The sequence below is a fragment of the Zootoca vivipara genome, chromosome 1, assembly GCF_963506605.1.
Source record: "Zootoca vivipara chromosome 1, rZooViv1.1, whole genome shotgun sequence".
NCBI classification, from domain to species: domain Eukaryota; kingdom Metazoa; phylum Chordata; class Lepidosauria; order Squamata; family Lacertidae; genus Zootoca; species Zootoca vivipara.
The window spans coordinates 131,823,697-131,836,455 of NC_083276.1; positions in this window are offsets into that span (position 1 = coordinate 131,823,697).

Consider the following 12,759-nt stretch of genomic DNA (forward strand, 5'->3'; position numbering starts at 1 on the left):
GGGGAGTCCGGATTGGGTCTGTGCCGAGCAAATTGCCCTCGGGACGCCCTTCCCGAGGTTCTAAGGGGCGCAGCGTCGCTCTCGCTGCCCTCCCCACTCCTAGCAGAGACGGGCCGTCTCGGAGACGAGACGAAGCCCCGCCGATCGACGCTGGCGCTGAACCCGGAAGCCCGGGGTTTTTTTTTTTTGGTATGACAATAGATGGTTGGATGGATGTCCTCCTGCGTACTGCCCTGGTTTGCTGGAGCTCCCTGGTGGCAGGGGGGGGCTTTGGGGTCAGGGGAGGGGGGGGAGGACAGAAACCCAAGCATAAAATGGACCATCTCTGACTGTTCACATACATGGGATACTTCTGTGGCAGGGGAGGACCCATGTGGGTGGGTAGGAAGGAGGTGGAAAAGGGGTTTAAGTATGTACCTTTTTTTTTGCTTTTTTGTATTTTGTAAAATTAATAAAAAGTATGTTCAAAAAAAAAAAGGAGAAGGGGACGACAGAGGACGAGATGGTTGGACAGTGTTCTCGAAGCTACGAACATGAGTTTGACCAAACTGCGGGAGGCAGTGCAAGACAGGAGTGCCTGGCGTGCTATGGTCCATGGGGTCACGAAGAGTCGGACACGACTAAACGACTAAACAACAACAAATTCTTTGTAATGTGTGGTTTAGCTAGATTAGGGTTGCCAGACGTCCCTGTTTCCCGGAGACAGTCCCTTGATTGGCAAGTAAGTCCCCGGACAAATTCCATCCCCGGAATGTCCCCGGATTTCATCTAATCTGCCCAGGAAACGCAGCAGCAGCAGTCTCTCAGCAGCCCAGAGCAGTTGGCTCTGGCTGGCTTCAGGAGCTGCTCGGAAGTCCTCATATGATGGTGGTGCAGCAGGGGCTCTAAGATGCAGCTTCCGGGCTGCCTCCACCTTCCCTGACCCCAGCAACTAAGCTGTGAAGCTGCCTATCAGAGCAGCCTCCCAACTCCTACTTGCACGTGCAAGCAGGAAGGGGCAGGTATCTCTCAGGCAATGGGAAGCCTCCCTTCCCAGCTGAGGGATCCCCACCCCTCCTGCTTGCACGCAAGTAGGAATGGGATTGGGGCTGCTCCGATGGGAAGAGAGGAATTGCGCTGCCCAAGCCTTGCCACCGCCGCTCTTGGCCCTCCTCTGCCTTCCATGCCTGACCCAACGCGCACCGCTTCCCCACCCCCCACCTCCACCGAAGAACCAACAACTCAGGGGCTGCCCAGGCTCATGGAGAAAGGAGATAGAAGCCTCGGAGGAAGGGGAAACGTGGCGGTTGAGGTCAAGGTGGCAGCTGCCCCTCTGCCACTGCCATTGCTGCAGCATCAATGTCCCCAACATGTAGAATCATAGAATCATAGAGTTGGAAGAGGCCACAAGGGCCATCCAGTCCAACCCCCTGCGAGCACGAAACACCATCAAAGCATTCTTGACATACGCCTGTCAAGCCTCTGCTTAAAGACCTCCAAAGAAGGAGACTCCACCACACTCCTTGGTAGCAAATTCCACTGCCGAACAGCTCTTACTGTCAGGAAGTTCTTCCTAATGTTTAGGTGGAATCTTCTTTCTTGTAGTTTGAATCCATTGCTCCGTGTCCGCTTCTCTGGAGCAGCAAAAAACAACCTTTTTCCCTCCTCTATATGACATCCTTTTATATATTTGAACATGGCTATCATATCACCCCTTAACCTTCTCTTCTCCAGGCTAAACATACCCAGCTCCCTAAGCCATTCCTCATAAGGCATCGTAGTAATTAATTACCGTGTTTCTCATATTATAAGACATGTCTTATATTAATTTTTTCCTCAAAAAAACACGACATGGCTTATTTTCAAGGGATGTCTTATTTTTTAATAAAGTGCACGCGGGCGCTGTTTGCCGGGCTTGTCAAGCCCAGCAAACAGCGCCCGCCGATCTTCGGTGACAGGCGGGGGTGGGCGGAGAGCGGAGAACGATCTCCGCTTCCCCCCCACCCCCGCCTGTCACACAGCACAGGTCCGAAGATCGGCGGGCGCTGTTTGCCGGGCTTGTCAAGCCCAGCAAACAGCGCCCGCCGATCTTCGGTGACAGGCGGGGGTGGGGGGAGAGCGGAGCACGATCTCCGCTTTCCCCCACCCCCGCCTGTCACACAGCACAGGGCTGAAGATCGGCGGGCGCTGTTTGCCGGGCTTGTCAAGCCCAGCAAACAGCGCCCGCCGATCTTCGGTGACAGGCGGGGGTGGGGGGAGAGCGGAGCACGATCTCCGCTTCCCCCCCCACCCCCGCCTGTCACACAGCACAGGGCTGAAGATCGGCGGGCGCTGTTTGCCGGGCTTGTCAAGCCCAGCAAACAGCGCCCGCCGATCTTCGGTGACAGGCGGGGGTGGGGGGAGAGCGGAGCACGATCTCCGCTTCCCCCCCACCCCCGCCTGTCACACAGCACAGGGCTGAAGATCGGCGGGCGCTGTTTGCCGGGCTTGTCAAGCCCAGCAAACAGCGCCCGCCGATCTTCGGTGACAGGCGGGGTGGGGGGAGAGCGGAGCACGATCTCCGCTTCCCCCCCACCCCCGCCTGTCACACAGCACAGGGCTGAAGATCGGCGGGCGCTGTTTGCCGGGCTTGTCAAGCCCAGCAAACAGCGCCCGCCGATCTTCGGTGACAGGCGGGGGTGGGGGGAGAGCGGAGCACGATCTCCGCTTCCCCCCCACCCCCGCCTGTCACACAGCACAGGGCTGAAGATCGGCGGGCGCTGTTTGCCGGGCTTGTCAAGCCCAGCAAACAGCGCCCGCCGATCTTCGGTGACAGGCGGGGGTGGGGGGAGAGCGGAGCACGATCTCCGCTTCCCCCCCACCCCCGCCTGTCACACAGCACAGGGCTGAAGATCGGCGGGCGCTGTTTGCCGGGCTTGTCAAGCCCAGCAAACAGCGCCCGCCGATCTTCGGTGACAGGCGGGGGTGGGGGGAGAGCGGAGCACGATCTCCGCTTCCCCCCACCCCCGCCTGTCACACAGCACAGGTCCGAAGATCGGCGGGCGCTGTTTCCCGGGCTTGTCAAGCCCAGCAAGGAGCGCCCGCCGATCTTCGGCTCTGTCCCCCGAAGCGCTACGGCTTGGGGAAGCAGGCAGGGAGCTCCTGCTGGGTCCCGCGCCTTCGCCTCTTGCTCGGTCGGGGCTTTGCGATAGTGCTTATTTTCGGGGTATGTCTTATTTTTCACCAACCCTTTGAAATCCTGTCATGGCTTATTTTTTGGGGATGCCTTAAAATATGAGAAACACGGTACATGTAGTAATTAATTAATTAAAGTGTCCTCAGATTCATTGAAAAAAATCTGGTAACCCTAAGCTACCTAGATATGCCTTTTTAGTTTATAGGAACTCTTCAAAATGCTATATGTATTGATGCTGCTGTGTGATTTAATAAAACTAAAATACTAATAACTTCAACAATAATGTCAAAAATAGTATGCTGCAAACTGCATTTTAGTCATGTATTTATTATGAGGGGGAAATCAATTAAAACTGTTGGTGTGTAAATAACAGTTTACTTTTGAGCTTCTATGGAGCAGCATAACTCTCTAAAAGTCCCAGAGGTTGTGGTGAGGGAAAATCTGAAATACAGGAAGACAAACTGTGATTTTGACACAAAGCATTCAGAGTTTTATCTGCCAGATTTGCACATTCATGCAGCAGATGGAAGTGGGAACAATTTTTTGTTACTATAGCTTGCTCAGAAATGGCAAGCATTAAATTGCGGTTTATGAATCAGGAAACAGATGTACTCTGTGTAGCAAGTCTTATGAAAGTAAGGTGGGGCCCATATAGACATCTTCACAAAGAAGGACTCATAGTCAATGTCCCAAAAGTTCAGGCAGCCATGACCATTCATTGGGTGGGGGTGGGGCAGAATCCAAGCTGTATCATCATTCATTTCAGCTTTCACTTGGTCCTTATGAATGTATTATGCTGCTTCAGCTGTTTGAACACAAGTAAATATCCCTTAGCACCCTTTAACCATCTTTTTATATTTACAGGGTGGTAAAAGAATGGATATTCCACTTCAGTCAATGCTGATAAGTGAACTGGAAAGCATTTCAGTACCAGTCCTGAGAGATCTGCATTGGATCATAGCTGCCAAGTTTTCCCTTTTCTCGCGAGGAAGCCTATTCAGCATAAGGGAAAATCCCTTTAAAAAAGGGATAACTTGGCAGCTATGCATTGGATCCCAGTACATTTCCGAGCACAATTCGAAGTGTTGCTGCTGACCTTTAAAGCCCTAAACCAGGCATCCCCAAACTGCGGCCCTCCAGATGTTTTGGACTACAATTCCCATCTTCCCCGACCACTGGTCCTGTTAGCTAGGGATCATGGGATTTGTAGGCCAAAACATCTGGAGGGCCGCAGTTTGGGGATGCCTGCCCTAAACCACCCTTCTGAGTAATACCCCTCTCCACCCTCTCACTATGTATAAGGATCTGGCGACTTCTGTTTCAGTGTATCCGAAGAGGTGTGTGCGACAAAAGACCCTTGCTTCCGTCTTATTTATTCTACCTCTCACTTATTAAAAGAACTAACAGGGAATGGTCTGGGGTAAACTGAGCCTCCCCCCTATTGCTCCCCTTAGCCTTTCTGTATTCCCTCATGCACTCGAGGGTTTTATTCTATTTCCTCTTCTTTTATGCAAAAGAGAGTCCTCTTCCAGCACAACCGTGGCCAGGTACCTTTTAAAGTTCAGAGCTTTTTCTGAGGCTATCCCTTGTGTCCACAGTACAGTATAGGGAGTTCTGCCTTTTGAAATCCCTTTCTGTAAAAGCTTGCCCCTTCCCTGGGGTAACTTTAGGACACCCTGGGTCTGTCTGCCTGGCTCGCCCTCTTGGTGCACCCCAAAGACACAAACTAACAGTTCCACTCTTGAAGGAAATGTCGTCTTGTTAATGGGTGTCCTCATGAATGAGTTTCATGTACCTTGGGCTGGAAAATAACACAGACGATTTTCTGATTGGCACTTTAACACTGGAAATTTTATTTCTCAAGACCGTAATGGTTGCTTTAAGGTCTTCCTGTTGTACAAGCTGAGTTTCAACGGTAATAACCTTGTTACTCATGTACTAGATAACCTAATGACTACTGTTGTAAAATTTAAGCTGGTTCCTATGAACCCAGAGAAATGGATCTTGACCCAGGGAGAGCTCAAGGATCCAGGCAAGCAGACAAATTTAAGCGTCTCCTGCCCACCAAATAACAGAGACCAAACCAGGACGTACGAAGCAAGGCACTTTTATTTTTGCTGTTGCAACAGGGTCCTTCCTCTCACACAGGAGAACAAGGAAGGAACCCCAAACAAAGATGTCTTGTCCTTAAAAAGAGATTTGAAATTGGTTTCAGCCCACCCCCCAGAAGCATCATCCATATGTCACAGAAGGGGTGTAGCCCAAGACCCCCCTCCCTAGATTCATCATAGGTACATCATGAAAGGGGAGGTCTGGTGGCAGTAATCTGAGCAGTCTGGACCCTGCCCCCTGCCCCCCAAAACCTAATCAACAAAATTGAGAGATATTTACATTTCCCTGTTTCCCAGCCAAGTTAATCACACCCTTTTGTCTGGCAGTCAGGTATCAGGATGCCAGGGATTATCACTTTAATTCCTGAGACAATGAGAAGGTTCCCCCCACCCCACTTCTTCCTTGCAGAGGAACACCTGGTCAGAGAGAGTCAAAATGGTGTCAGTCAGGCCTGTTTTCCTGTGCTGCTTCAGACATGTTTCTGTACATTCATGTACATGTTTTATGAACAATTATTATATATATATAGATATGACCTCAAAATTCTTATAACACTACCTAACCTAAACCTACTCTCCTAGATCTTCTTTACAACCACCCTCACACTCCCGCTCCCCCAGCACCCTCTCCACTGACCAAACACTGTCCCTTCTCTTTAAACATTCACCCATTCCCCTCCCCTCCTGGAATGTCCAGTCAGTCAACACGGAGTCTGAGTTAACCCTTGATGGGTCGGGTTGATAAGGCTATAACAAACAGCGTAAAAACATCACAGTGTGCATGCACACGAAAGCTCATACCAATGACAAACTTAGTTGGTCTCCAAGGTGCTACTGGAAGGAATTATTTTATTTTGTTTCGGCTTTGGCCCTGTATACCTGAAGGAGCATCTCCACCCACATTGTCCAGCCCAGACACTGAGATCCAGCTTCAAGGGCCTTCAAGTGGTTCCCTCATTGCAAGAGGAGAGGTTACAGGGAACCAGGCAGAGGGCCTTTTTGGTAGTCAGCTGTGTGATTTTTAAGACACCTGAAGGCAGCTGTGATGCATTCCAGTCCCCCTGAAATTCTGCCAGAGTGCTGGAGCCCCTCGTGGATTGGCTACAAAGTCAGCTAGCCACAGAGGGCAGAGGAGCATAAAAAGGAGAATAAAAGGAGAGAGTTAGATAGGGCTGGATTTGAGAAGATGGGTAGGGTTTGATTTGAGTTGTGAGATAGGGAGAACTGGTTCAGATTTGAGTTAAACATCTACACTGAGGAGACTACCTATGGCAAGAGGACAGAGCCTTGCAGCTTAGACAGGGAGACCATGTTGAGGGTCTGGGGAAGGTGCACAGACAGGAGTTACCTGGAGGGCCAGGTCTGAGCCGGGGGAGGCAGAATGCAGACGACACCTGGGTCTCATTCTAGCCAGGAGAGCAGGGTTCTTCTAGGTAGAGAAGACTTCCAAACCAGTGGCAAGGGGTGAGGGGATCCCATACTATTTGGAAACCCTCAGGAGTGGGATTGTGAAGAGAGAGAGTAACTGAGTGCCCCTCGCTCATGAACCAAGGTATTAATCTTGACATTAGTCAACAGTGTGATGCAGCAGCTAAAAAGGCCAATGCAATTCTGGGCTGCATCAATAGGACTATAGCATCTAGATCAAGGGAAGTAATAGTACCACTGTATTCCACTCTGGTCAGACCTCACCTGGAATATTGTGTCCAGTTCTGGGCACCACAGTTCAAGAGGGATACTGACAAGCTGGAACGTGTCCAGAGGAGGGCAACCAAAATGGTCAAAGGCCTGGAAACGATGCCTTATGAGGAACGGCTTAGGGAGCTGGGTATGTTTAGCCTGGAGAAGAGAAGGTTAAGGGGTGATATGATAGCCATGTTCAAATATATAAAAGGATGCCATATAGAGGAGGGAGAAATATTGTTTTCTGCTGCTCCAGAGAAGCGGACACGGAGCAATGGATTCAAACTACAAGAAAGAAGATTCCACCTAAACATTAGGAAGAACTTCCTGACAGTAAGAGCTGTTCAGTAAGAGCTTATGGTAAACTTGGTGTAAATGGCATACAGTGAGGTGTATGTGCCATATATTATTGGGGGCAGTTAGCGGGTGAGCCCACCGCACTATTAATTGGGGGTAAGCGGTGGATCCGCTACAGCACCCTGTTCAGGGAAGTTTTCAGTGTGTGGTTTTGTATTGTGCTTTTCTTATTTTTTTGTTGGGAGCTCCCCAGAGTGGCTGGGCTGGGCAACCTAGTCAGATGAGAGGCATATAAATAATAAATTAGTAGTATTAGTAGTGGTGATTGCAACTCTGATGGGGATGCCTTGGAAATGCTAAATACCTTCTCTTCCTACTGGGTGTCAGCCACCTACAGAACCTCCCAGGTACATGACTAGCTGCAAGAAAATGCATTTAAGTTTCATTATTAGCATCCTTAGGGACCTAGTCCAAGGAACATACATCCTGGTTGCTCTTGTAAGCTTTCTACTTCAGTTCTTTCATAACCAGGATTTTATCCTCAGTTGTCAAACGCTTTGGAAGCCAAACCATTCGGAACCCGAATGCCGACAACCAATTCTGAACGTGTCTTGGAAGTCAAACGGCTTCCGAGGCACGTTTTTCAATGGATTTTGCCGGCCGGCAATTGTGCCTTAGTTGTTGAACGTTTCAGAAGTCGAACTGTCTTATGGAATGGATTATGTTCAACAACCAAGGTTTCACTGTACACCAAAATGTGACACACCTTGAAATGAATTGTCCCTATTTCTTTGGAAGATATCAGGAGACACTAGGACACCTAGGCAGAGAGCACAAAAATAGGTTTTAAGCTTTTTGCCTTGCTTACATTTAACTTGCAGAATTTCAACTAGCCTGCCTTCAACCATGCAGAGTTGAAATTGTGCAAGTTAAATGTGCATACGATGTGATCATACCGCACCTTAAATTCTCTTTAAAATGTCTCAGATCTTAAGAGTTCTAAACTCACATTTTTCTTTCTAGTTCTTCATTTTCTGGGGGAAAGATTAGCAGGTACTTGTTTGTCTTACAGCCTCGCCAGGGTACCTTAGATGTCTGGACTCAGTTCCCATGGCTTTCGTATCTCCTTGAATATTCATCAGAATGTATCTAGTATGCCTTAACTATTTGGGCAGGTTTTTATGGCCATGCCTGTTTTCTGATATGGACTCCCACATGTCATAGTCTGCCTGGATCGATTTGAACACGTTTTACCAGAATGAGCAGTGGGTGTGAATACATTCACTTGATCCTTCAGACTGTGAACTGTGGAGCCACTTCTGTCTGGAATAATCCAACAAGACATTTACAGTTGTATTCAGGCACCAAGTGCTCATGGGATTCAGGCTTCCCCCAAACAAGTATTTTGAGAAACAGCCTACTGAAGGTATCACTGTCACACTTGTGAAAAATAAGGTTTCAGTCTACAGATCAACTAATGTTGTAGCTCAGCTTGTCCATATGGCTTTTAGCTTAGTTGGGGGAAATGGATGCTGCTCTTTCATTCAAACCACACATGATGGAGGATCCAGACTTCAAGCCAGGTTTTTGTTCACCTGGGACATTTTACTGCAGCTTTATTGGGTCACCTTCCAGAACTTTGTTTGAACTCATCATCCCCAAGAGCGAGTGGCTGATGACTAATGGGTGAGTAAGCCTTATAACCCCCAACCCCACACCCATTCTAGTCTGTGTCATTCACAGACCAGACAGGAGAAAATGCAACTTCAGCAAAATAGTGAGACTAAAATAAATAGGAGGAATTGTGATCCCCTTTGACCGCTCACCCCAGTATCTCCTTCCACAGGATCTCCCCTCGGTTGCCTGAGTATCTTCTGCTCCTCTATGTGGTTCTCTCTTGCTTCCCCAAAGTCCTGGAACTCCCCTTAGAACACCCGCCTCTCTGACTCATTGCGAATCCCTCCTCAAGATTCTCAGAAGTGTCTCACTTTTCCTTAGGATGTCCCTTTTTTCATCGGAGAAGTGTTGGAGGGTATGCCATAGATCAGGCACGTCCAACAGGTAGATTGTGATCTACCAGTAGATCACTGGATGCCTGTGGTAGATCAATGGAAGATCACTGGTTCCCCCCAAAGAAGCTCAACAACTTTGGCTCCCCTAAAAAAAAGCTCAATTTTTTTGCCCTGCACCCCCCCCCAAAAAAATGGCGCTTTCCTTCTCCCTAAAAAAGCTCAACAACAACTTTGATCTGAATGCCTTAAAAACGGGCCTTCCTCCTCCCCAAAAAAGTTCAACAACTTTGACCTGAACCCCAAAAAAGGGGGTAGATCACAGCAAGTTTTTAACTCTGTAAGTAGATTGCAGTCTCTTGGGAGTGCGGGTTCTCTATCATAGAGAGCACGATTTGCGGTGGGGGCTAGCAAATCACCCCTGAGTCAAAGGAGTGGCCACATGAGTGGCCACCGCCCGATTGGACCTGGGCTGTTGTTGGGCAAAATAGCATGTTGCAAGTGGTAAGTCCAACCCCTGGGGTATAAATGGCTAAATGCTTGGTTTCTCTTTCTCTTTGGCTGCGTTTCTGATCCCCACCCTCCCTCTGCTGTTTTTAGGCCTCTGTGTTGACATTGCTGTGCCTCTCAAGGGGTCGCCTGTATTCAGGGGCCTGGTAGGAATTTTTTCTATTTGGCTAATTGGCTGGTGCCACCTGGTTTTTTGCCTACTGCATAGCAAATACAGTAGTCACAACTTGTAAGGTTGGCGGTTAGGCATTGGTTATTTTGGTTGTATTACAGTCGTACCTCAGGTTACGACCACCTCGGTTTGCGAACAATTCGGGTTACGAACTGCGCAAACCCGGAAGTGTTTTCGCTGTGCGCGTGTGCGCAGAAGCGGCGTGCGCGGTCTGCGCATGCGCAAAATGGCGCTTCGGGTCGCGTTCGGGTTACGAACTGCGATCCGGAACGGATCGCAGTTCGTAACCCGAGGTATTACTGTAAAGGGTCTTATTGATTATGTTGGCCCCAGGTTTATGCCTGCGTGGTTGGGGAAATCCCGGTCAGGAATACAGGGGCTCTATGCTGTGTCCGTAACCCCAAGGAAGGGGGCCAGGACGGCGTATTGAGGCCCCTGGGAGCCTGAAGGGAGAGGGGAGAGTTCATTGCACCCGAGTCCCCGTCTCTCCCTGTAGGATTTCCCCGTGTTGACAAGGCAAGTTATTATTATTTCTGTCCTTAGGTGACAGTTGAGAACCAATGCCTACGCAACCACTCACATGTTTTGTATTAAATAAAAGTTGTGGCCAAAATTCATGCCAAAAACCATTAAACAAAAATTCTGTCTATATGGTGAGTTATATGAGGGGTGGTTTTGGGGACCTCCACACGCAATTGGCCACCCCTGCCATATATAATCTGGGACAGGTAGCCCTAGAAATCCACCTCCTGTTTACTACATACTGGGTTCCGGAAAGCCTCTCTGAAATTCATTAAGGGACAGGAACCTGTAGCAAGTTTTGGTACTCTCAATAAAATGCAGCCAGCAAATTCTGCCAAATAAATTACGCAAATATAAACAATACTGTATATCCAAATGTGAAAACCCAGTATAAAGGACACACATTCCTGGAAAAGCTATGATTAATAAATCAGAATTCCTTATATGGGGGGGGGGGAGTCTGGGCACAACAGTTTCAGAAGGCTGGGTTTCCCCTGGGGAGAATCTATATAATCAAGCTTTAGGAATGAAGCTTGCTTGCTGCTTTTGGTAGAGTTCACACGAGCCATTTACAGGAAACCCACCTCATCCCCTGAATGCAGAAATGGAAAAACACAATGGAAAAGTTCTGTCGGGCTGGTTTCCAGAAGATGACAATGATGAGATCATAGACTTGCTCCCACAGTTTCTTCTATGCTGTTGTTACCCATGGAAAAGTGAAATCTCCCTGGAGTTCAGAACCCATGAGAGGGAGTTGAAAGAGGGAAGAGTTAGACATGTGAATACTGAAGGAAAATAGGCCTGGTATTCATTATATCCTCAGCCAGAGTGCAGGGCAATATAAGAGATTCCAGAGTGTAAAGTCCTCTGACATGAGCCTCAGATGCGTTTTCCTTAAAAAGTCAACTCTCGGATAGAGCAGGCTTCCCTTGATTCATGGTTTGCTGTCATTGGGCCAGAATTTGATAAAACAATAACTTTCAGGGAGCTTTTGGTCTCCTGAATCAGAACTTTGAAGTCCAGACAAGTTCTTTAACTGTTCCCCTGCCGTAGTAAAATCCAGCCAAAAAACATTGCAACATCAGGCTGGTGCAAATTCATTCAGGTTTCAGAAACTACATCCGCTCTGACAGTGGCTAATATGAACCAGGAGTGGGCAAAATCATTCAGGCTGTTTTGTCTGGATATTTGAAAGAAGGAATCTGTTGGTCAAAAGCCCAGGCTTGTCTTGTATAGACTTTGCCTAAAGTGGACCAGGAAGTATAATGTTTGTAACTATTAAAGAATGCTCAAAAGGCAGCAGAGCAGTGATTTGAAATGAATTAATTTGCAATGCAAAGAGTGTGATATTGTAAAGCATTTGAAAAATGCAAGGAACAAAGGGCACAACTGAGGGATTCTTATCATAATTTGTGGTTTGTACGAGTCCGCGATTTTTATTTGATTTGTTTTGTTGTGTTGTGTTTTATGATGGGCGTACAGCCGAATAAACATCTTTGTTTGCTTGTTTGTTTGCTTATCATAATAGGGTGGTTGTTTTTAGCATCCACCGAATTGATATTAGAGAGCTTCAAAAGAATAACAGCAACAGCAGTCCTTTAAAAAGATGTGCATTTTATGCTTTGAACACAGAAATCTGGATTGGAGTAGGCTTGTGGAACAGCCACTGATCATAGAAGCCAAAGTGCAGGGTTCTGTTGCCATCTAGTGGTTAATGCAGAAGAGGAATCTGTCTCCATCTAGTGTTACAGCCAATCACTTATGTCATTTTGAGTTTTTAATATTTTACATTTTTCAGATTAATTTGATTACGAAAGAGTTTGTGTGCCCCGTGGAAGGGAAGGGGAAAGGCGATAAACACAGCATTGTTCTAGGATTGAAAATGGCCACAACTTTATTGATTGCAGACGTAGCTAGGCCTTCGGGGTGATTTTCAGGGTCATGCCTGGGTTAAGGACCACCTCAAGTTGCAAGTTTAAATCTTTATGGTAGTTTTTGAATGGTGCCACGGACCCCCCGGGTAGGTTGTACCCAATGTTGATGTACAGGACTCAACCCAATTCCACCCAAAGTTGTGAGACTTGCTATGAGGTAGGCAAACCCCGCTCACTGACGGGCCCAATTTGCAAGCAAATTTCTTCCCGGCCCTGAATATGGCGACCAATTATACCCACACCAAGGTCTTAATAATGCAATATCCACAGTCCATGGTACCTAGTGGGTCGGCAGGATGATCTGCCACCAACTGTGCCACTTGGTCAGAGTGTAGCCAACCATTTAAACTGCTGCAGCAAACCAGAG